We start from the raw sequence: 24,412 nt of genomic DNA, 5'->3' as shown, positions 1-24,412 counted from the left end.
GCTAGGTTTGGCCCTTGCATGAGTCCAAACTGGTCTGATAAGGTAGATTCTTGATCCGTATTCATTTACATTAAAACGGTATTTAGCTTTAAATGCTGTAAGGAAATCCAAGATGGTGTTGCCCACATATGCTTCTTCTGAACGAGGTATCCCTTGCTTGTCAGTTTTGGCAGGTTCCCGCAGTAAAGGCATTCGGGATTTCTGCATCTTAAAATTTTTAACAGCAACTCGTTGGATCGACCTTTCTGCGTCTTCCCCACCGCATCGAAGTACCTTTGGGCTGTGAAGTCATCAATTTTCAGCTTTTACTGGGTTTTTTAATTGCCAATTTTAAAAAAATAATCATATTTGATTTTCGATTAGTCCAAGCTCGGCTGTCACATAGCCAGGCGTCGACTTGGAATCGGGCTGTTCATAATACATTTTAAAACAGCAATTCTGACTTCTGCTGACTTAAAAAGCTTTTTAAAACTCATTCTGGCCAAGAACTGAAGTTTTTTTTGAGCTCACCCCTGCTAGGTTTTCTGCCTCTGTACTTTTTGTGATTTGAAGGTGGATTCCATGGGATCGGATGGAGTTTTCTGATGCAGTGTAGAGGTTTCCTTCTGCCTTCTGCTTCCAGTCGTGCTTTTGGACTTTTCTCTGGTGATCTCCTTCTGCATCTTCACTTCTGGTCAGAATGGTTCTGTTTTTTTCAATCTTCCAGGTTTTGAATTTTTTCTCCAGCATTTGTGAAGTTCTGACTTGTTCCGATTGCCGCCAACTCTGCCACCATGTTATAAGGTGTTGTGTGTAGTTCAGTAGATCTCATGAAGAGGTTCAGAGTCTTGTATAGATTAAAAGTAACTGCTGATAACTATATACAAATATATAGTATAAGTTCTAAGCTAGGAGCTGTCTCCATGCTTGCCTCTACATGTCTCTGTCTAGCACAAGTGTACCTTTACATTACACTGTGGCTGATACTGTACCCAGTTCTATGTTAACCTATGCCAGACCCTTATACTACATAAATGGCTTGAAGGAAGCACATAGTTCCCTTTGCTTTAGTGTTTCAGAAGTATTGTATATGATGGTTTTATAACTAATTTTGAAATTCTCTTGGGGCCTGACTTGCTGATAAGTGAGTTTATGTTAAGGTATTTAAATCAAGACACCACATTTAGCAGTTTAACAGTAATTGCTGATGGTAAGTTGTGTAGTTTTAGCAGAATAAGCTCCCACATTACTGCCAAGCATACTTGGACTCCACAAGCCTGGATTTAGGCAAGTGATTTTGTCCAAAACTCTGCTGCCCATGCCCTAACTCTCCCCAAACCCCGATCCTCAGTGACCAAAATTGGTTCCAGGTGCGACAATGCCTCGATTTTAAAATTCTCACCTTCATGGTATAAACACGTGCTATGCCACACACAACTTTTCACACATTCAAATTAATAGGAGGAAGATCAGAGCTTTTGACATACATGATCAGCATGTAAGGCTCCTCACCAATCAGATTTTGTAAAATCATACCTGACATATCACTGAGACTGGAATCAGCTATTGAAAACAACACATATAAAACCTTTCCCTTCCTCCTACAATCTACAGGCTTTTAAAACTCAAGCTTTCCATCATCCACTCCCTACTATGTGACTGATCTCTTCTCTGCTATTCTATTTAACCTCAACGGTGTTCGACACAATGGGTCTTGGCCCTTTACTTTGGCATCTTAACAATAATAAAAATGATTTCATACTGGAAGTTTCCATTAGCTTCCCAGAAGTGTTATCTACTGTCACGTAAGAAATCATATGTTGGCACAGTCAAACTTGCAAAGCCTGCTTAAGAAAATGATTAACCTTTCTCTTCTTACTAAACATAGATGTGCATCATAATTTTCACTGATAAATAATTTACTCTTACTAAACGACACATGTGATTGCTTTGAGCCACTGTCTGTAACAAAATAAAACACCTTTCCACATTGCTTGCTTTTAAGTATATCATTGTAAAAATTTTCAAAGGTTGGTTTCAAACTCCCTGTGCAGATATGTGGCGTTTGTTGGGGAAGAAAAGCATCAGAATGCCAACAGAGCTCCAGACTTCTCTTCAAATACTTTTACAGTAATTGGAAAAAGTGCCAGAGGTGAGATAAGGTGTATTTGTTTTCATGCAATAAGTTATTATGATCTGCTATGCACTGGCTGAAAGGGCACTGGAAGCAGATTCAGTAGGGATTTCAAAAGGGGATTGGATTAATACCTGAGGGGGAGGAAATTATAGAGGAGTGGCTAGCTCCCTGGAAGAGTCAGCACAGACATGGTGGCTGACACAGCCTCCTTCTATGCTGTAAGAGTCCATGATTCTAAATAGCCCCATCAATTTATTGAGTTCTTTGACACTGAGCAGGGAAGCCGACATGTAAGAATCCACTTTCTGGCATCCTTCCACCTACAAAAGGTGACAGACTCGCAGAAAACAAATTCAGTTCAGATGGGGTATCCTTATATGGTAAACCTTTGCTGATAGCAGAAAAGGTCATTCCCTGAGAGGCCAGTTTTGCCACAAGTGCCGCACATGAAGCTTCCCGGTGTGATTGTGGGTTATGGTTTTTGGCGTTGGTGCCTGTTGCCATTGTTGTGGTGGGTGCATGTCGGCTGACAGGAGGTGTCACCGTTTTCCTCTGGCATCAGCTGGTGACTTTCAGGTGCACTAATCGACGTCTAGAAGCTTCGTGTCATACTCGCAAGCATCCTTAAAGCGGAGGTTTAGGCATCTCACTGGCTGGCTGGCTCTGGTTACCTCGCCATACACAAAGTCCTTGGGTATACAACTGTCTTCCAACCTGCTGACATGTCCAAGCCAAATGGGTCAGCTCCTTTTGATGAGGACTAGCAAAGTTGGGAGTTCTGCCTTGAAGAGGACTGCTGCATTTGTGGTTTTGTCCAGCCAGGGGATACGCATAATGCACCGCAGTCAGGGGGGATGGAAATTGTTGAGCTTCTTTTTCTTGATATCTGTGAGTCAACCATGTTTCACAGCCATACACAGGCCGTGCCCAGGACACAGGCCTTATAAACCATCCGCTTGGTCCTGAGGGTCAGTTTTATTTCTTTGTTTTGTGAGTCAGCCTAAGCTGGTAGCTGCTTTCCCTAAGCAAGTCTCAAGTTCTGCATCAAGGGACAGGTTGTCTGTCGCTAGGTAGCAGAATTTGTTCATCACTTGCAGTGGGATGTTATTTAGTGTGATTAGAGGTGGAGATGCAACACCTCGTCCCATGGCCACGCTTTTCTTGATGCTTATAGTTAGAGAGAACAAGTTACAGGCATGGGAGAGAGAGTCCTTGAGTCTAGGTAGCTGAGTTTCCACATGGGTGACTAGGATCTGCAGTGAACTTTGACCATATCGCGGAACTGAAGTTCCTTCTGCAGCAAATGGTACCTCCAGCGCCATCTGCAGGGAAGTCACGCAAGCACTGCCGCGGACTCTCTTAACTGATGTTGTACATATCTTGGTTCCCAACTTTATTCAGTCCTTTCTTATTAGATTCTCAATGCCGGGGGAATTGCTTGGACAGGCAAGACTTCCGCCAGCTCACAGCAGCTCTGCAATTTGTCTCCCACAGAAAACGCTGATGGAACGTCCAGCAACAGAGACTTAGCAGGTGGAGACGAGAATGAGGGGAGATGGGTCGGTGGGGGGGAGGTTCAGCAATGGTTGGCACTTCTCAAGAAGGTTCACCATCCTCACCACCCAACTGCTCTGCTTAGAGGGATTGTGCAGAGATAGAAGCTAGTAGGCCCAGAAAGCCACCACAGCACTAGTCTTGGTGCCTTCAGTTATGGGACCATCTTGTCACATTTGTGATTAAGTAACACTGGGGATGAGGAATGTCAGACATTCCTGGCATACGAGGTAGCTGCAGGGCCTTGGGAGGTCTTTGAATTTCAAAGACCAGGCCTTTCCTAGTATAACAGAGCACAAGGTGATTAATTACACGAGATGAGGCAGTGGATGAAAGAAAAAGGAGCTTTTTCCAACATCTGACAATGTCACAGGCCACACTAAGCTGTATACGTGGTATAGTATTTCCTTCTCTTCCCCATCAGGTCAAGGGAACCAGCATTGTAATGCAATAAATATCCAGCTCCTAAGGAGAACATCACTGCTCCAAGGCGGACATTCAAAAAAACAGAGCGGAAATCTAGTGGGTGGCAAGTCAAGGGCAGAAACTGGTTTGAAGAGAAAAAAATTCAACTCGCATGAAAGCAATGTGCTAAGAAGCAGTAAGTACTTAACCAAGGACTCAAAGCTTGGATTGACAGTTGCGTTAAAAAAAAACCCTGCTATATGCAAGACAATGCTGACAAGGACAGGAACCAAACTGCTTTGTAAGTGAACTGACAAAAATTGAAATATGTTCTATAGAAATGGTCCCAGATGCAATGTTGCAAATAAAATGGATGTTCTGAATTAAAACAACCTGTCAAATCACTGATACAGCGAGAAGAGTCAGAAATAGGAATAAAAATGCATTTCAAAATTTACCCTGTATAATCTCTCAGGATGGCCTTTACCTGCAACTTCCCCACCACACAAACCAGCCACTTTGCCTGTGATGCTAGTTTAGGATGGTGTCACCCTAAGTCAGTTGCTTATCTGTGACAGGGTCATCTCTAGTGGCTTTCGCAAGTCTTTCTATCTTCCTGGATGGCACAATGGGGAGAGGTTGCTGTCTAAGGCCTTTCAGCCATAGTACACCAAGGGGCTAGAAACTGTGCAGGAACCCCTCGGTTGTATGCCTGACAAGGAATATATATTGTAAATATCAAGAGTATTGAAATTGTATTTGCAGCACCTCAGAGTGGAACATGCTGTATGGAGACAAGTTGAATTTTATTACACTTTCTGTAATTTTCAAGTCAAAATGTTTTGTAATATACTTTGGCAAATTTTATGAAGAAAGTATACTTTTGGTAAAAAAAAATCTTCTTTAATGTGTCCTACATCCTGCAAAGGCATTGATGTACTTCTTGCATTCTCCACAGTTTGTGTGGGTTTTAGATTGAAATTTGACATATGTCCAATAAATTTTCAAACTTGTTTATTTGAGAAATCTTTAAAGTACCCAAATACCTTGCTCTTTTGAACATTTCTTGCACACTAAAGGTATACTTTGAAGTTTAGACATCTCATTTTGGCTTTTCCTATCCATACATTGGAACACTGATGACAGAACTCAGGCAGCTTAGAACACTTGTCTGCCTCATGCTGCTTTCCCCCACAGTACCAATTCAAAACTGCTGAAGAGAAGGGAAATCCTGCCTATTAAAACCTCTGTACAACGCTCATCATCACCCTTTAACTGTAGTTCAGTCAATTATTCTTCCTTTGTACTCAACTGGCCGCAGCATCACTTTCCTTGTGTTCTTTCCTTTATTGTAAGAACATTAAATACACAGGTAGCTATTTTAACCAAAACTGCCTGGTAGCAAATTGGCAGAACCAGATCGGCCACTCATTTTACTCCCACCCGGTTACACGTCCCAGCCGATTATACACCCTGTTCAAGCCATTGAAAAGTAAAATTGAGTATGGGTTAAACTGGCTAGGCTGTAAAAGCTGACCCAGTCCTGCCAATATCTTGTCAGGAGGGTTAAATTAAAATTAACCCCTTTGGTACTGTAATGTTTCCTACTGTCAGAGGTTAATAGACCCAACATGAAGACAATAGAGTCCAGATGAACATTCATAAATAAAATAGGGAGAGCATCTTGTAAGCTTGGACACAAGCAACAATTCCAATTGAATAGAAACTAAACACGGACCTTAATGAAACTAACCTTTCAATTTATCCACAATTCAATGAGACTGAGTTAGCGTTTGAATTTAATAAGAAAAGCACAAAGATTTGCCCACAGGTAGATATTTTATTAAAAAGATGAATCTTCAATAAAGCAATGTATCCTGATTATATTAAAACAACCTGCAGGGTCACACTGTCAACTAGCTTTACCATTAAAATTGAACTGCCATGTCCAAGACTCTTAAATGAAATAATATATTTGACAACTCAAGTTTTCTTTTCTCTAGTCTGTCTCATAAATGAGAAAAATGTTACATTTCACTGCCTCCCTTGTAATACGCCTGTGATCCTAGTATTAATGATGTTCACTACATTCATACAAAATGAATTTGCATTTATATGTCAGGTTTCACCTCCTCCCTCATCCTTGCCCACCTCTGCTCACTCATACATGTGTATCTTCCACCACCAACACCCACCACCCCCGGCCCCCTGCCCCGGCCCCCACCCGTGTACACACATTTCAAACTCACTAGTGCCGCTCTCTGGGGTGGATGTGCTGGAGCTCTTGTTTTGCAGGACTGCACTGAGGGATTCTGCATGCTATAAAGTGCGAGGTTCCTCTGGGGTCTGCCTCAGCTTCATAGAAGCTATAGAAAAAAGGGCAAGACAGATGTTACGATGTCATCTCAATGGCAATTCCATGAGAAATTATATTCGGATGCATCAGTGGCATGAAATTCTTCTTCTCTGTATACTTTGTTTACAGTGAGTGAGTAAATGAGAAAATAGGACAGGTTATGCATAAACCCTAAATCTCAGGACTTCAACATCGTTGCCTGGTTTATCAGTAGTTTCTATTCACTGAACCTGATATGTTGATAGGGGATAAAAGGATGCAGGGCCCTCTGTCCATTCAGCTCCACTCACTCTTGCAACGTACAGTTGAATGTATCAGAGAACCACAAGGAAATGGTGATGAAAGGAACTGGTACCATGTAGTACGTAGAATTACTTGTCAGGAGAAGCAGCAGTTGGGAATGTTTCTAAGGGATCCAGGTCGCATTTCCAAAGAAGGTCGGGTTTGAGATCAGAGGCAGGCGGCCTAGAAATTTGGCACCACCAACGTCATGTCAATGTGGCACATGATCCTGAAACCGAGCCATGTTCAGAGAGACCAGGTCAAGTCACAAACAGCTACCCGCCTGCACGTGGTGGCCTTCAATTTAAAGCAAATTAATGTAAGGGACCTATTGAGCCAATTGGGATTTCTAGTTGGCTTGCAGGCAGCACATATCGGCCTGGTACACATCCATTGTGGGTTCAAGTCGTGGAGGGAGGGGCCGGGCTTGAACCCATGAGTGACTTCCCTTCCCTGCATCCGTAATGGTCACTGGGCCACAAATGCAGCCAATGGCCATCCCACAGAGGGCAGGGGTGGGGTGGTGGGGGTGGTGGGGGGTTAATGGCCTTCCACAGCCAAGCAGCTGTGGCCATTTTAAAAATAAAAAGATTTCCATGGACTTCTCTCTCTCTCTCTCTATCTTCAGATTGGCAGCTACCATCTTAGCCAGTAGAGCTACTGAGCTATTAGCGCTAGAGGGCCTCCCATTGGTCCTCAGGAACCTGCCCACTGTCCTAATTAGACAGCGAGCCCAATCCCTAGCCTTTAGAAATAGCGGTAGGCCTGTCTTGAATACAGCATGTGAGGTAAAGACCTGCAACTGGTCCCCATGTCAGGTCCCTTCCCCCGAATGAAAATTGAGCTCTTGCTGTGGAAAAAGATGCTAATGTGTAATGTGTGTGGTACATCATGGAAAGCAATTAAAGTAGTGTGCAACGACATGGTGGGGAGGGAACAATTGATGCCATTTGTGGTTAATGCACTACATGCCAAGCAAATTACAATGGGTGTCATAACTTGGAAGACCATCTGAGGGAACTAAAAATCCTGGTTGCAAGTTTCAATAAGGCCCAAAAACAGATGCGGAGATCGCACCACTCATTCCGATGCAGTCAGCACGTAGACTTTGCGTAATCTGTTCATCAGCCTGTCGCGTGCAGTCAGCACTAAGCATGCTTTTGCATAGCTACATGCCCATACAAGGAGAGCAAGCTCATAGGAGCTGAGAAGCATTTAAAGCAAGCCTGTGCCTATTGAAGCAGAGGTGCACCTGGAGCAGGTGAATGAAGTAGCTGAGGAAGAGCGTCCAGAAGGAAAAGCACTTAAAAACAGGGCAGATGGCAAGCTCCAAGATTATCCAATGCAGCACCAGAGGCCTTAGTGCAGGAGGTAGGCAGGAGTAGAGAGGTGCTCTATCCACATGGGACCTGGACACTCTCCAGACACTACAAAGGCAGTGAGAGCAGATGGACACCATAATCAATGGTAGCAGGATACCCCTGAGCACTTGAATGGAATGCTGCAAGGAGTTTAATGACCTTACATGAGTGGTCTAGGTGAGTGCATCTTCAAATACCATATCCTTACAACCGAACAACTAGCCTCACACATGCTCAAATCACCTCTGCCCCTTCACTCACCTGACAACAATCCCTTATCAATCACAACCCAAACTTCACACTCACAGCTTCACCTCACCCTCTGACACTTAGCACTGCAGCAAGTTCAATATCCACAGCTCACGGTTTTCGCACACTGCTAGCTGTTCAACCAAAGGCAGTCACATCCCAACCACATAGTGCCAAACTCACTGGCATGTTTTGCCAGTCTCTTACAGGGCACAGTGCTGCACAACTGCAGGCAGAAGCATCTAACAGGCAGGGGTCAGGCACAGTTGCATGTCCTTTATCCCAACAGAAGAGGCAGTGCTTGCCATCAATGGAGCAGCCATGAATGAGGTCATGTTTACCATTTACTATGTTCAGTGGGCCTGAAATCATAAAAGATGACAGTTTATTCATATCTAATCATCCTTCTTACATCACACTTTCCCCTCATCCCATAAACACTTCAGATTTACAAGTTGCGCTTGACGTAAGTATCTTACCTCATCCACCTGACACACTAATTCTACTCTTGTGCTTTTTCTCCTTTCAGATACCCAGGATCTGTAATCTGGCCAGGAAAAGATGCAGAAGCAAGGAGTGAAAGAGGGCAGAGAAACTGATGTAGAGGAATCACCATCATCCATTCTCAAACTTACGCCACAAGCTCGGACATTGACACTGTGCTTCTTTGGAGGGTAGCTTAGAGGTGGCAACTGCATCTGTGGTGAGAGGCCAGGCATGAGTGGGCTTCAAGCAGGACAGGGGACAAGGGCAGTGCTGGTGCCAGCGTTCCTAACAGGTTAAAGGCTGCACAATGAAATGCTGGGTGTACTGATTGGCCGGCCAGAAAACCTGCAGTCAATAAGCATCAGGGAGTCTGGCTGTAACTTTGTGCTGAGCTTGGAGTCCATCCTTTCCAGCATGGGAGTAGTGGTCAACTCCATTAGCACACTGGTGGACCAGGCCATGATGCAGTGCCTGATGGCTGACGTCTCAGCTTCTATTGCAGCACAAGTAGAAGTCGCCCAACAACTCGCTGTTGCGAGCTCAGTTGGTATCAGCGCACTGCTCTAACATGTGGCTACCATTAGGAGTGGCTGTGGCTGCATGGAGCACAAACCTGCTGCCCTCTCTCAGGGTGGCAGCATTCATCATCTCACCACTGCCAGTCTGCCAGTGCCCCAGCCGTTCCCTCTCAGCCAGCTAGCCCAGGCTGCCACCGTCCATCCCAAGCTGGTGCAGTTCAAGGCTGGGCCGACTAGAGCCAGAGCTGCATGCGGTCACCCTGCAAAGGCAAATGCAACCTCCCCCCGTTGAAGGTCAGCAGCTTCCCATGTACCCGTCAGGGTAGCGTTGCTTAGGGGGAGACCTCAGACAGGGAGAGCCACATAGAAGACAGGCATTAAGGGAACGTGCAAGGATAATTAGCTGACTTTGGAATGGAATATGACATGATTTGATTGAGAAACTTGGGATGGGATCCTCCCAGATTTGTGCATTGGCGGGTTTTCACACCATGTCATCCCATTCCTGACACATTCCGCCCCAGTGATCAAGCATTCAGGGGGAAACACTCTGGATCACTGGCGGGCGAGCTGGAATTAGCCACCATGCCATGACCTCAGCACTTCCTCATCCCGGGTGCCATATTTAAAGTGCACTAGATTACACGCTTGCTTCATGTCTTCCCACCAGGACTGCTCCAAATGGCCCCAGAAGCAAAGACGGCAGCCCCCAGTTAGGTGACACCTCTCTGGGGAGCCTGCTGGCTGCAGTGGAAGGCCACTTCGATGTCCTCTACTCCTGCTCTGGCCACAAGAGGTCCGCCAGAGTCACCAATCCGGCCTGGGAGGCAGTGGCTGCAGCGGTCAGCAACACCAGACCACAGGAGGAGGTCAGTCATCCAGTGCAGGAAGGGGATGAATGCTCTCATCCATTCCACCAGGGTAACTCAACCACCTCATCACTCTCAACTCCCAAACCCATCAGACATCCACAGGGATCTCACACCTCAAGGGGCAACACCACTAACTCTCACAACACACTTCACATCTCCATCAGGCTCATATCCTCTGGAGCTCATGTCTTCATTCTGTCCATGGCCCTATTCACCACACAAACATTCCACCCAGTGCTATGCATCCTGCTCACACTCTCTCCATCTGTTTTCATGCAGGAGAAGCTGGCTCACAACAGCAGGGAGAGGTCCCAGACCGGGAGGTTGAGTGGCCCACATTAGGCCCCTCAATCACTTTGAGGAGTGTGCCATCGCACTGACTGGTGAGGACATGGGCCATGCCTGTGGTGACGGTGAGGTCAGTGATGAACACCCACGTGAGGATCCTGCAGCACATCATCCCTCTCTCAACACAACTGTGAGTGCTCCCTCTCCTGCTTTTGACTCTGCTGCCATGCACCGATTATCTCTAATTTGGATCATAGAGAGCTCTGCCAAGCAACCAACGCCCTCAGCGAGAACCTCAGTTCCATCCAGGTCCTCCCCTCCAGCCAAGAGGACGCCTCCTCCATTGAAGAGCTGGAAATAAGCAGCCTGGAAGACCCGTCACAGCGCTTACCCACACCCTCCACCAGCGCAGAGACACACACCTCGGTGGGATCTAGATTGAGAGCAGCTCGGGTTCACAATCTGGTGATCACCACTCGGACACGTGTCCACAGCAGGAGGAGACAGGTTCAGCCGAGTTCCCTGGTATTCGGAGGACAGCTGGGGAAGAGGTATTTGTAAAGTCTGAGTCAGACGGTGAGCAACTGGATTTGGCCTTCCTACTCATCGTGGAGAGTCAGCAGAACACAGGGCAACACCTAGAAGAAGTGTTAGGCCTAAAAAAGTAAAGAAATTCAGGTCAAGTGGTTGCAAGGGTGAACACATTTTGTTACTTTATAGTCTGAAGATATATTCGCTTTCACTGAATAATGTGTAATGGTGCCTTTCAGCTTCATTGACAGGCTTCACGAGTTCTCCCCCTGCATCTTCCCCCACCCACTGGCAGTTCAGCTGCACACAGCTGGAACGTGAGTGATTCTGGAGGGAGAAGTTTGTGGCAGGGCCTTTCGGAGCCTCGTGCAAGCATTCTCTCACCACGCGGAGCCTTCATCCATCACACTCATCTCACTGTCCTGAGCATTTTCAATGATACCTGCTGGGGTTCCCTTTCAGTTGCCCATCTGAGTTGACCTGCATCTCCGCCCACCCCCTGATCGCATTCCCATGCTGCACCTGTACCTGTCCAGCCCAAGGCTCCACTCACTTTTGATTTTGACAACCATGGTCGTTAAGTCTCCGATCAGGTCCACCATCCTTTCCCCTCCCCCAGTCAGCCATGTCCTTACCCCATCACTGTCAACCCCCCTGGTATTACCCTTCCACCTCAACACTGTCACCAACAACTCGAATCCTTGTCTTTCCAGGTTTTCCAGGTGAACGCGCACGTTCCTTACCTTCCTGAAAATCCCGCCCGCGTCCACATTGACCTTCCCGACCTTCTCCTTCCCCAGTGTTCGAGTCTGCCTCCAAGTCCTCACCATGTGCAACAACTTTAAGTAGCAGCACCAACCTCCAAAAGCATCCACTAACTCTGCAATAGCCAATAAAAATCAATCAGCAACTAACCTGAAAGTAGTTGATCCCTTTAAATCATGCTGGTGCGGTGGGGAAGGGGGCTCGTTCTGCTGCTGAACTGACTGGTGTCACAACCTATCTTCTCAACATACTTCTGACACATAGACACCCAGGCCCTGCCCTACCCAAAATGGCAGCAGCATGGCCTGGACCAGAAGATGCACATGTGGCGTAGGGGCCATTTTGAATCCAAAGCAGCACTTGTAGCAACAGAAAATGTGAATGCTGGGCAAATAAAGTTTGCAGCACTCGTGTCACTACACCTAAGCCTGTTTGCATTTAAATGCCCCACTATTCTCTCTACACTTTTACATACATTGTTTTGTCACTCAGTGATGACCTAAGAAAAATAAGAGCTCTCTCCTCAGCCTCATTTGGTCCTGTAACGTTGTATTGAAAACCAGCTGTCCTACTGCTGCTGGGACTGATGACAGACATTATTCCTAAATCACAGATGCCAGTCATTTTTTTTTCTCTCCTTTAGCCAGCGCTGATGCAATACCACATTAAATGCAATTCCCCACCCAATCTTAAGCAAGCTGGGATCAGCGACATTTATAATTCCTGGCAGTGGGCCACAATAAGCGAATCATACACTGCTTCAGTACCATTCGTGACTCCTCAGATGCTGAAGCAATCCATGTCCGCAGATAGCAAGACCTGAACGATAGTCAGGTCTGGGCTGGTAAATAGCAAGAACATTCACATCACACAAATGCCAGGCAATGGCCATCTCCAACAAGAGAGAATCGAATGACTTCGCCTTGATGTTCAACAGGTTACCATCGCTGAGTCCGACACCTTCAGCGTATCAGAGGTTACAAACATAACTAGACCAGCCAAATAAATACTGTGGCTACAAGAGAAAATCAGAGGCTTGCATTTTTGCAGCAAGGAATTCTGCAGCACGTAACTCACCTCCTGATTCCCGCAGTGCTCACCCATCTACAAGGCACAAGTCAGGAGTGTGATGGAATACTCTCCATTTGCCTAGGTGAGTGCAGCACCAAGAGCATTCAAGAAGTTCAACACCTCCAGGACAAAGCTATCCAATTGATCTGTGCTCCATCAATCACCTTAAACATTCACTCCCTCCTCCATTGTTACACTGAGGCAGCAGTATTGCAGCAACTCGCCAAGCCTCCTTCAACAGCACCCCTCAAACCTGCAACCTCTACCAAATAAAAGGACCAGGACAGTAGATGCATGGGAACACCACCAACAGCAATTTCCCCTCCGAGTCACACACCATCCTGACCTGGAACTATATCACCATTCCTACACTGTCGCTGGCTCAAAATCCTGGAACTTCCTTCCTAACAACACATGGGGTGCAGCAGTTCAAGAAGGCAGCTCCCCACCACCTTCTCAAGGGCAATTTGGGGATGGGCAACAAATACTAGCCTTGCCAGCAACATTCACATCCCATGAAATAGAAAAAAAAAGTCATGTTTCTGAATCAGTCAGTGCGCCGACTGCACCATCAGGCATGGGTCTGAAATGACAACTTGCTGGGAAATTGCTCCCACGGAGTTGCAAGGTATAATACTGAAATGATAAGTTGTTTCACTAATCATATCAAGGTCTCATCGCATCGAGACCTGGGTAGTAATCTCTATTATATATATAATGGCCAGCATGGCTGAGCTTTTCATTGATTTCTTCATTCATATATATTTGTCATTTTCAGTGTTACAGATTCTGTCAACAAAGCACTTTGAACTGAATCCAACTTGCAACACGGCTCAAGTAAAATAAATCATTCTTCGGGGATTTATCGGAGGCAGGGATAGAAGCAGCTCACAAATTCAGGTTATAGCATTGGGTTTCGCCATGTGGGTTAGAGTTCAGATAAAAACTAACAGTCAAATCTCACAACTGCTCAGTGAACTCTAGTTATTCAAGCTGCCGCACGAAGATGAGACTCTAACTTCAGGGAACATTGGCACCATCGATCTTAACATCAAACCAAAAGCCTGCCTTAGCCACACTGCAACATGCACATGCACTCTTCTACCTTCACACGGACCCAGTTATGACAGAGAGGGGGTGAAACATTTATGGAAAAACATTATTTCATATCAAACACAACTTTGTTGTCTAGGGTAAACTTTGTTCATCTACCGGTTAAGCAAACCCTATGCTTTATATCGTGGGGGTGGTTGGGTTTCACTGGTCACTCACCAAAACTTCAGCGGCAGACTGGCAGAAGCTGAAAGAAATGGTGTAAATAGCTGGAATACCAACTTAAACTGTTCCTCAACAACAACAAATTGTATTTATATAGTGCCTTGAACATAAAAAAGTCCCCAAGGTGCAATACAGGGGTAGTAGAGTCAGAGAGTCTATAATGCAAAATATGCCACGGGAGTTTTTAGGGCAAATGACCAAAGGTTTTTAAGCAGTGTTTTAAATGAGGAAAGAGAGGTAGAGAGGCAGAGAAGTTCAGGGAGGGAATTCCATGCGAAAGGCACACCACCAATAGTGGAGAGATTAAAAATCAGGGATACTCAAGAGGTCTGACCTAGGTGAGCGCAGGTATTTGACTGGGGCTTGGGGCTGAAGAAGATTACAGAGATAGGGAGGGGAAAGACCATGGAGACTTTTGAAAGCAAGGATGAGAATTTTAAAAACCATTGGGTTGCTTAACGGGCAGATGAACAAGCACAGGCTTCGGTGTGAGTTAGGACACAGAGAGCAAAGTTTTGGATGACATCAAGTTTACGGAGGGTAGAACATTGGAGGCCGATCAGGAGTGCATTAAAATAGTCAGATCTAGGGGTGACAGTGGAATGGATGAGGGTTTCAGGCAACAGAGGGCAGAGCAATGTTATGCAGGTGGATATAAGGGGTCTTAGGTGATAATGTAAATATGTCAGAGGTTCGCATCAGATTCAGATATGACACTAAGATTGCACACATCCTGGGTTCAGACTCCATTGCCAGGGAGAGAGATGGGTTTGATGACTTGGGAGCAGAGTTTATCATGGGGACCAAAGCCAATTGTTCTCAATATTTAATTGGAGGAAGTTTCTACTTATTTGACAACTTAGAGACAGTGGAGGGGCAAGAGCGAGGTAGTGGTGAGGTAGAACTATCATCAGCATACATGTGGGAAATCACGCAGTGTTTTCGGTTATTATCGTCCAAGGAGGACTCCAGTAACAGATCCCTGGTGACGCCAGAGATAACTGTGAAGGAGCTAGAAAAAAAAGGCATTGTAAGTGATACTGTGTTTATGAATAGATAAATAAGAATGGAATGCAGTCCCACCAAGGTAGATGATGGTGGAGAGGTGTTGGGGGAGGTAGGTACAGTCAACTATGCAAAATAGGCACGTCAAGAAAGACAAGGATGGATTTGGCACTGTCACATAGTTTGTCACTGTGACTTTGATAAAAGTTGTTTTGGTGCTGCGGCAGGGACAGAAATCTGACTGAAGTGTTTCAAACGTGGTGTTCCAGGAAAGATGGCACAAATTTCGAGGCAACAACAGATTCAAGGACTTGTAAGGAAACAGAGGTGGTCATTCGCAAGGGAAGGAGGAATCAAGGATTTTTTTTTTTTGAGGACAGAGGGTGATGATGGCAGGTTTGAAGGAGATGTGCACAGTACCTGAGGAGCGAGGACTGTTAACAAGCAAAGTTGAGCTGTCAGTAGTTAGTGGCAACAGGGTTGCAAAAGCAGGAGATGGGTCTCATAGGCATGTTGAGCTCAGAAAAAGCATATGGAGAGATAGGAGAGAAACTAGAGAAAGAGATTCCTGCCCATATCTCATGGTAGTTATGGTGGGAGACTGAGCAAACCCCCCTAGTAATTCAAGGCATGAAAGTGTCCTGATAGACTTTGTGATAAACAATAATCAAGCCATGAGGCAGGACTGGTGTCATTCAGTTTCCTGAGTGAGGTTTTCAACAAGCATTCAATTGATTAGTTAGTCACCAGCAATATTATTAGTTATCAAATTTTCTCAGGCTAAAAATATTCCATTTTCCAACCAGTAACTAAATCTCTAAAAGCTCCACTATTGGCCATAATTTACCAAGAATTGCCTATTTACTCTCCAATGCCTCTCTTCTGTTATGAGAACAAAAGGGTCACTTATACTTGGACATGTTCTCAAGTCTATCCAGTGATGACCTTCACCTACTATATGAATCACTGCCTTTGTGGTAAAATTTGTCTTGTGAAGCAAACCTGGGTGTGCAAGGTAAGACTAGTTTGGTCAATGTGGCTCTTGGGCTAATAAGAGAAATGGACATTATGCATTTGGTATAGCCTTTGGTTTCTGTTCACAATCTTATCTGTGTCGTGTAAGTCAAAATTCCACTGGAACACCCAAGGAAATTTTCATCTTCAGCATTTCAGTTACACGCAAAGGCATGAAAGGAAAAATAGTGGCAAGTAAAAGAGTTGCATTGTCAAAGTCAGCTATTTACCACCACAGGGATAAATGCACTATTTGAGAAAATGTGGCAAAAGAAAGTTTATTAAAAAAAAATGTCCAATCAACTTTGCATATTTTCAATGGGCAAAGGTGTGTGCAAGGACAGAGTCAGTGATAAGAACATTTCTCCAGAAATCAGGCACATATTAATCAACTTCAAATTATAGGAAGCTAGAGGAGGGTTTCAAATAGTTATCTTTGATACATATTGCACGATTCAGCTAATTGGGTGTGTAGTTATGTTTGCCCAGTGAATTTCTTCAATGACCTGTGTGCTCTCACAAGAACTGAATTTAATGTATTATAATTTATTAAATTAGAGAATTGAATTTAACTCCTAAATGTTCAAACCATAGAAAGCATCTACATGCTAAGGCTGAGATATCTCACAAAATGGATACCACTTTGCAAACCAAATGCACCATTTCTTAAAAAGCCAAAGACAGCTTATTTGTCTCATTCTAAATATAGCCCTGTGGCCTAATAATTAGTGTCCACGACCTGCCTGATTTAACTTACCAGTAGACATTACTGCAATACAATTCTGTAGATTAACCAGGTTAAACTGGTCTATATTGGTCCCAGTTAGAATTTTGTATGGCCAACTCTGTATCAAAGCTGGTAGTATGTAGTCATTTATTCATACATCTGGATTCCATGATGTTTTATTCCTGCTGAACATTATGGAAAATGATGTATTCAAAGAAAGATGTATTGTTCTGGAATGAAGCCTATTACCATGACAACACTTGCAACGTGTAACTGGGAATGATATTATCGGAAGCAGGTTTTAACTGGGACTTTAGGGTCTTCCAGTAAAATATGATTCAGAAATAACTATTAACAAGCAAAAACATGTAACAACAACCCTCGGTGGCCTAAATGAATATACATAATGCTCTGGCAATGATAACAAGAAATTGGGTTTTAAAAACTTACCTAAATAAAGATAAAATCTCCTCAAAAAACTTCTTTAGGGGCTGCACAGGTCCTTAAAATTAATAGAATATGCACCTGGAGGGGTGGTTTCCATCACTGCACATCGCCTGTTAATAGGAAAAAGCTGCAATAGTAGCAAAGATTGCACAATAGTTTCATCCCAGCAAAATAATTCAGAAACTTGTAACTGAAATTGAGCCTCAGTTATGCTTTAGATTATACAATTATTATATGTGACTGACACGTGCTTTAGACTATACAATTACATATGCTAACGGCATCTTTGTATGTACCACGTTCACAAGTACACTCTTGCCAGACACATAGCCCTTTAAATGTACGGCTCTAAAAGCTAAACACAAATGGTCACATTGATGCAATGTCAGTCCACTGAGAACTTGGCTCAGCGCGAATGTTAAGTACACAAGAATGACTGACTGACCTACAGGATATTATTTAGCTGACTGCTAATAATTCCAGAACAGTTGGAAAATCTGCAGAGTAATTACCTGTTTGACATCAATTCATAGATAAGATTTGTTATCTCGTGGTCTAAACATTCTCTTGATTACTTTCTGCCCTTTATTAATCAGTACGCCGGGCAAAGGAACACATTTTGTTTTAAAACTGCATGTCTGAGCAGAATTGCCCTGAATAAATGAGAGGATGTTGGCTTTCCAAACATGCTGGGTGGCAGAGTACTGATTTTTTTCTGTAAACTCCAGAGAAATAGAGTATACATTTAATCTGTTTTCTCTATTTTTTATAATCACAAGGGCCATCATAGTTTTATGAAAGACAACTTCCACATGGATAAAGGATGCAGAAAGCACGTTGAACTTTGGCTTGTATCTGACCTTTCGGTGATTTCTCTACCCCTGTGGCGACACTACACCTTTTTTTCCACAATCACTGCAGGGTTTTCTTCTTGAGCGGCCTCTAGTGAGATCCCTTTCACACTTTTACTGAAATGCTTTCATTTTCTGACAATGCTGTAGAGTGTAAATAGCTGAGCTTCAGCTCTGTACCAGAGGTACATGGACATAACTAAACAGATGCACCAAAAGGGCATCTTGTAAACGAGCATTAAAAATTCCCCTACGCTTTCCTGTCTTGAAAGACCAAGAGGAGCTTTTATCACATTAACCTGCAGACACACACATGGGTTGCTATATATAATCCATTAGCACACCATAATTAGGTAATGTCCAAATATTAATACAAATATACAGGGGAGATCTCCAATGGCCCAATTGTTAAGGGCGTCACTTAGCTCCAAGTGAGACAAAACTAGGAAGTTCCAAGTTCTCAGCACCCCTAAGCCAGGAAGAGGAAAAAATACAGTCGGGTCCTCACTTCTGATCATTATCTTAGAAAAGTAGTTTTGTGGGCATGTTGCACAAGAACAGAGATGGGTTTTACTGTAAATGCCTAACAAGATATAGCACTGAGGATAGAATCGAAGAAAATTAATACGAGGAATGCATTAAAATATTGTTTTACACAGTGCAGCAAAACAAAAATCTCTGTTCACAGTAAAGCTTTTTTTTCTGCAATTTTTTGTGTAGTGCTTAAAATTCTGGAAGGAGATGCTATTTACTTCAAGTGGTTTTTCAGCTAATTCTCTGTAACACATTCGTTCACCAGCTATGCCACACTTCAGGGACCCTGCAAAAAGATGCATTTGTGTAAAATGTATTGCCCTACAGGTTTAAGGGGTAAAGATTTACCTGATTGCTACAAAAGTTAGTGAGGTAGATTTTCCTCTTTGCCATGCTTGGGAAATCAGTCTCCCCCACCTCTCCTCCAAGAGCAATTGGAGAGGAAAAATTGGGAGGAAGGCGCATGACATTAGGTCTCTGGGATTTTCCAGGGCTTTCCTAAGAAACAACAACTGGGCTGCTGTTGAATTAGGTGCAGATCCAGATTTAGGATTTAGGATTTAGGATCCAGATTTAGATTTAGATTTAGATCTTAGATTTAGATTTAGGATTTAGGATCCAGATTTAGGATGCTAATAAGCGGGAGGCAAGAGGATGTGGGGCGGGGGGGGGTCATCTTTTCTAATGGTATATTAATTGTATTATTAAAATAAAGGATAAGGTAGATTCATTAAGTACCTTGAGCACATATAAAGAGAGACTTAACCCTGGCAATGACATTTTAATTTGAATATGTAAGTTTCCTTTGACACTTTGTTTTACCTACAGTGCCCCAGCAGGGGCTATCGCCCTGTTTTATTAGTTTAATTTACTGATCGTTTGTTTTATTATTAAAAGAGAATATAGAGAGAGTCTTCCTTGAGGAGTCCATGTTCCATGTTTATATGGATGGTCAGAGTTTGGAGCCCATTTTTGATTATTTGAGGGGACTGCTGTTCAATTTTTGGGTGCACTTCAGCCCCACACTCCTGATCTTTGGTCACCTGATGCGGAGAGGGGATGGTGCTGGGGAGAGAGGAGGACCTCCTCCTGAACCTGCTCCTGAATCTGCATGGTGGCCATCAACAGGTCCAGGCAGCATGTGGTCAAGGGGGGATGTAAAGCCCAACTGTTTGCCCCCTGCCATGGCTATGTTTGTGCCGGGTGGCCCTGGAGAGGGAGCAAGCGCTGTCCTCTGGTAAGCTAGAGGTCTCCCACGATTGGTGAGTACCGAGAGGGACGGGGTGCATCATCACCCCCGAAAATGACGTTCTGATTTAATTTTGTAAGCTTCCTTTCAAGTTCTTGTTTTAGTGACAGTGCCTACCCAGGGGCTGCCAGCCCATCCTGATTTATTAATTTTTAGCTTAATTTACTGATTTTTGTTTCTCAAAAAGAGTCTATAAGTGAGGGGTCCCCACCAGGGGCTGTCATCTCTGTTTATTGGTTTAATTTATTGATTCTTGGTTTCCTCAAAAGAGAATATAAAAAGAGACTTAGCCCCGGGAATGATATTTTAATTTGAATACATAAGTTTGCTTTGACATTTTGTTTTAGCTACAGTGCCCAAAGAGGGGCTGCTACCCGCTTTTATTAGTTTATTTTACTGATCATTTGTTTTATTATTAAAAGAGAATATAGAGAGAGGCCTCCTTGAGGAGTCCGTGTCCCATGTTAGTATAGGGTTGCCAGAGTTTGCAGCCCCATTTTGATTGTTCGAGGGGGGCCGCTCCTCACATTCTGAATTCACTTCTGCCCCACAGCCCTGATCTGATCTTTCATCACCCAGTGAGGAGGGGGAGAGGGGGAAAGGCAGGGGGGTGGGGGGGCGGGGGGGTGACGGTAGGGAGGGGGACACCTCCTTGAAAGCCTGTTCCGGGGCCTGGCCAAGCTGGCCACTAATAGGTCCAGGCAGCGGGCAGTTGAGGTGGGGTCATCTGGCCTGACTGCCCTTCTTCCGTGGCTACATTCATGGCCAGGTGCCCTTGGAGAGGGAGCAAGCAGTGTCCACTGGTACGTTTGAGGCCTTCTGTGACCAGGGGGCAGCTGGAGGGCACCACTGGCCCCCAAAATGCCATTTCATTTTGATTTGATAAGTTTCCTTTAAGGTTTGTGTCTTTTGTTACAGTGCCCCTTTAAGGGGGCTATCAATTTAGTTCAGTTGGTTAATTTGCTAATTTGCCTATTTATTATTTCAATCTGCTCAAAAGAGTAATAGATAGAGACTTCCTTGATAGGTCTGAATTCCACGTTTGGATAGGTTTCCAGAGGTTGTAGCCTCTTTTCCATTATGGCAAGGGACTGTTTCTCAAAATTCTGGAGGCACTTCAGCCCTCCATGCTCCTGATTTTTGATCACCCACTGCAGAGAAGGCAGGCAGGCCTCCTCATGAGTCTGCTCCTGGACCTGGCCAAAGTGGTCGTTCATGGGTCCAGGCAGTGGGCTATGAAGGATGTTGTTGGACCCAACTGTCTGCCACTCTTCTGTGGCTACGTTCACACCCAGGTGCCCATAAAGACAGAGCACAAAGTGTCCGCTGGTAGGCTTGAGGCCTTCCACAAGCGGTGGGCACCACAGGGGCTGGAGCACATCATCAGCCTCGGGAACACCATTTTAATTTAATTAGCTAAGTTTCCTTTTAAAATGTTCTTTTTGTCGTAGTGTCCCTTTATGGGGCTGTCATTCCTGTTAATAGTTTATGTGTTTATTTTATTGGTGTTTAAAAGAGCACATAAAGGGACTTGTCCACATCGCACTAGCCTGAAAACACCAGGTCTCATCTAATCTCAGAAGCTAAGCAGACTCAGACCTGGTTAGTACTTGGATGGGAGACGGCCTGGGAATACTAAGTGCAGTAGACTTATCCTAGGCCTGGCCAAGGTGGCCATTAACGGGTCCAGGCAGTAGGTGGCTGAGGGGGTCATTAGGCCCAACTGTCTGCCCCTCTTTCGGGGCTACATTCATACCCAGGTGTCCCTGGAGAGGGAGCAAGTGGTGTCTACTAGTATGCTTGAGGCTTTCCATGAGCAGACCAGTGGGCATCACATGTGCTGCAATGCATCATCAGGCCCCAAAATGACATTTTAATTTAAATTATTAAATTTCCTTTGAACTTTTCTTTTGTGTTGAAGTGCCCCTTCAAAGGGCTGTCAATTAATTAATTTGTTTTTTTTTTGGTACTCAAAAGGATATAAACAGAGACTTATAGGCTCAATTGGTAACATTCTCATTTTGGGATCTTAAGGTTGTATGTTCAAGCCCCATGCCAAAGACTGGATCACAATCTAAGCTGATCAAACAGTGCAGCGTTGTAGGAGAGCTACACTGCCTTTCAAATGAAATGCTGTGTGCTCTTTCAGGTGGGCCCCATGTTAGTTGTGCAATTGTGTCAAAATAGCTTCAGTGTTGCCTCTATAACAAACACTGTACTGAAAAGTAATTCACTTCATGGTATGTGCTTTATGGAAATGTTTTGTATCATCAAGAATTATACAGAGCGGAATGAGACCATTTGGCCCATAGTCCCTGTGCTGGCTCTTTGAAAGTGCCAGAAAGAGAGACTTAGGGTGGGATTTTCCAGCCCCGCCCACCATCAGAATCATCCGGCCTCATCAGAAGTCAATGAGCCTTTGACCGGGCTGCACCTCCCACAACAGGCCCTGCCATGACGGGGCTGGAAAATTCAGGCCCTAGGGCCTGTAGTCGTGGTTGAGTGGTTAAGGCATTGAATTTAAAATTCATTAAGGTCTCCGCACTGAGGTTTGAATCCGCCCAGCTGCGGCTTGTATCATTCAGGGCTTTGACCACGTGCCTACAGATTAAATGTCGCTTGAATAGACAGGAAGGGCTGCTCTCACCTCTGGATTAGTAGGTTGTGGGTTCCACTCCAGAAACCTATAGAAGTTTCTATCTTCCCCCTTTAAGGGGTGGTTCAATAGTTAACTTGTTCATTTGTTTATTTGATTTACTCAAAAGAGTGTAAAGAGAGACCTGTCAGCACTGGGGCAGGGAGGTGGAGATGAAGTGCATCATCACCCCCTGAAATGTCATTTTAATTTGATGAATTTTCTTTTAATGTTTTTTGTTGTGAAAGTAGGGTAAAAGTGCCCTTTTCAAATAAGCTATTTATCTGGTAAACCTTTATCAGGGTTTCCAGGAGAGGTATAAAGAGAGACTTCTGGAACATTAATTTTTGGTAAGAGAGGAGGCAGACATTCTGCCAATAAATCTAATATTAAGTTAAAGGTTGGCATCTGGTTTCCTACTTCACCATCTGCTATCAGCAGTTTAATAACCTTGGTCTTCTGATTCATTTTGCTGTCCTGAGGATGCTCTCTTGAGTTGTCTAGATTGATGACAAGATACAGGCAAGAATTGCCAAAGTAAGTGTAGCCTTCAACAGCCTCTGAATGAAGAGGAGCAAGTCTGCCCATCAAACTGAATGCCCACTCTGCTCCACACATGTGTAACAGTCATGCCCAGAAGCTCAACCACTTACACTTGAGCTGCCTTCAGAAGCTTCTGAAGATCAGGTGGCAGGACAAAATACCAGACACTCGGGGTGCTCACCTGGGCTGGCATGCCAATCACCCACACCACATTGAGACGGTCACAGCTGAGTTAGGCTGGTCATGTAGCCACAATTCCTGACACTTGCTAATCAAAGTGGATCTTCTATGGAAAGCTTGAATCTAGGATACAGCAGAACCTCCTGAGCACAGATCAGCCTTGGCAGTCACCTACGTACCCAACGGAACTCTACCAAACACCCCAGATAGGTCAACTTTGCCTTGAACGATGAACAAAGCTGTCCTAAGGACAGTAGTAAAGCCTGCGACTGGACGTTAGGCTGCAAGCCTCTCAAGTTTGCTGGTGCTAGGCTTAGCCACTGAGAATGCCTATATTTAACATGTAGCATCACAATATTCCTTCTTGTTTCACAAAATTAAACATGCCTTTCAAAAATCAAAGTAATATTCATTAAAGATTTCAGAGCCATCAACATTTGGACCATTCCAGAATATTTAATACCTTTAACGCTTTCAGTGAATTTATTCTTTTGAGCAAATATATCAGATCAAAACCAAAGTCTGCCTGCTCTTAGGTTTAAGGGGATGTCTTATCTGGTGATGGAGTCTGTCATCACCTGTATTTCACTTAATACCTCTTCCTTATGTTATTTGAAAATCGGTAGCACCTTTATGTCCACATTATTTTCACCTGTGTTGGCAATCTACTTTGTATTAAAGAATAAGGAAGTCGAGCGTGTGTTTGACTACTTCACTGGGCTTATTTCATATGTGAAAATCAAACTTTAACGATAATTAAAAATCAAACCACAACCTGCTGTATGTCAGCAACAAATCAGCTTCTCTCATGTCCCTTTTGGGCTGTAACTTAAAACCTGATGATCATAATCCTGAACTTTATTTTTTTTAATTTTTTTTAAAGAAAATCATGCTTTGCTTCCTGATAATTCTAAGTTTTGCATGATCAAGAATAAACATCAAGCTGCCTGTTAGTAAAAAAAGACAGCTGATTCATTTATGACATACTCCAATGAAAGGCAGTGCCAGACATCTGGATAGAGGCTGCTAAAAGTTTTGCATTTCATTGTACAGGCAATTAACTAAAGATGGCATCTGCATTAAGGCTCTTGTTGA

Source organism: Carcharodon carcharias, chromosome 10 (genome assembly GCF_017639515.1).
Source record: "Carcharodon carcharias isolate sCarCar2 chromosome 10, sCarCar2.pri, whole genome shotgun sequence".
NCBI lineage: Eukaryota > Metazoa > Chordata > Chondrichthyes > Lamniformes > Lamnidae > Carcharodon > Carcharodon carcharias.
The sequence above is the reverse complement of the archived record's forward strand: the minus strand, read 5'-3'. Positions refer to the sequence as shown.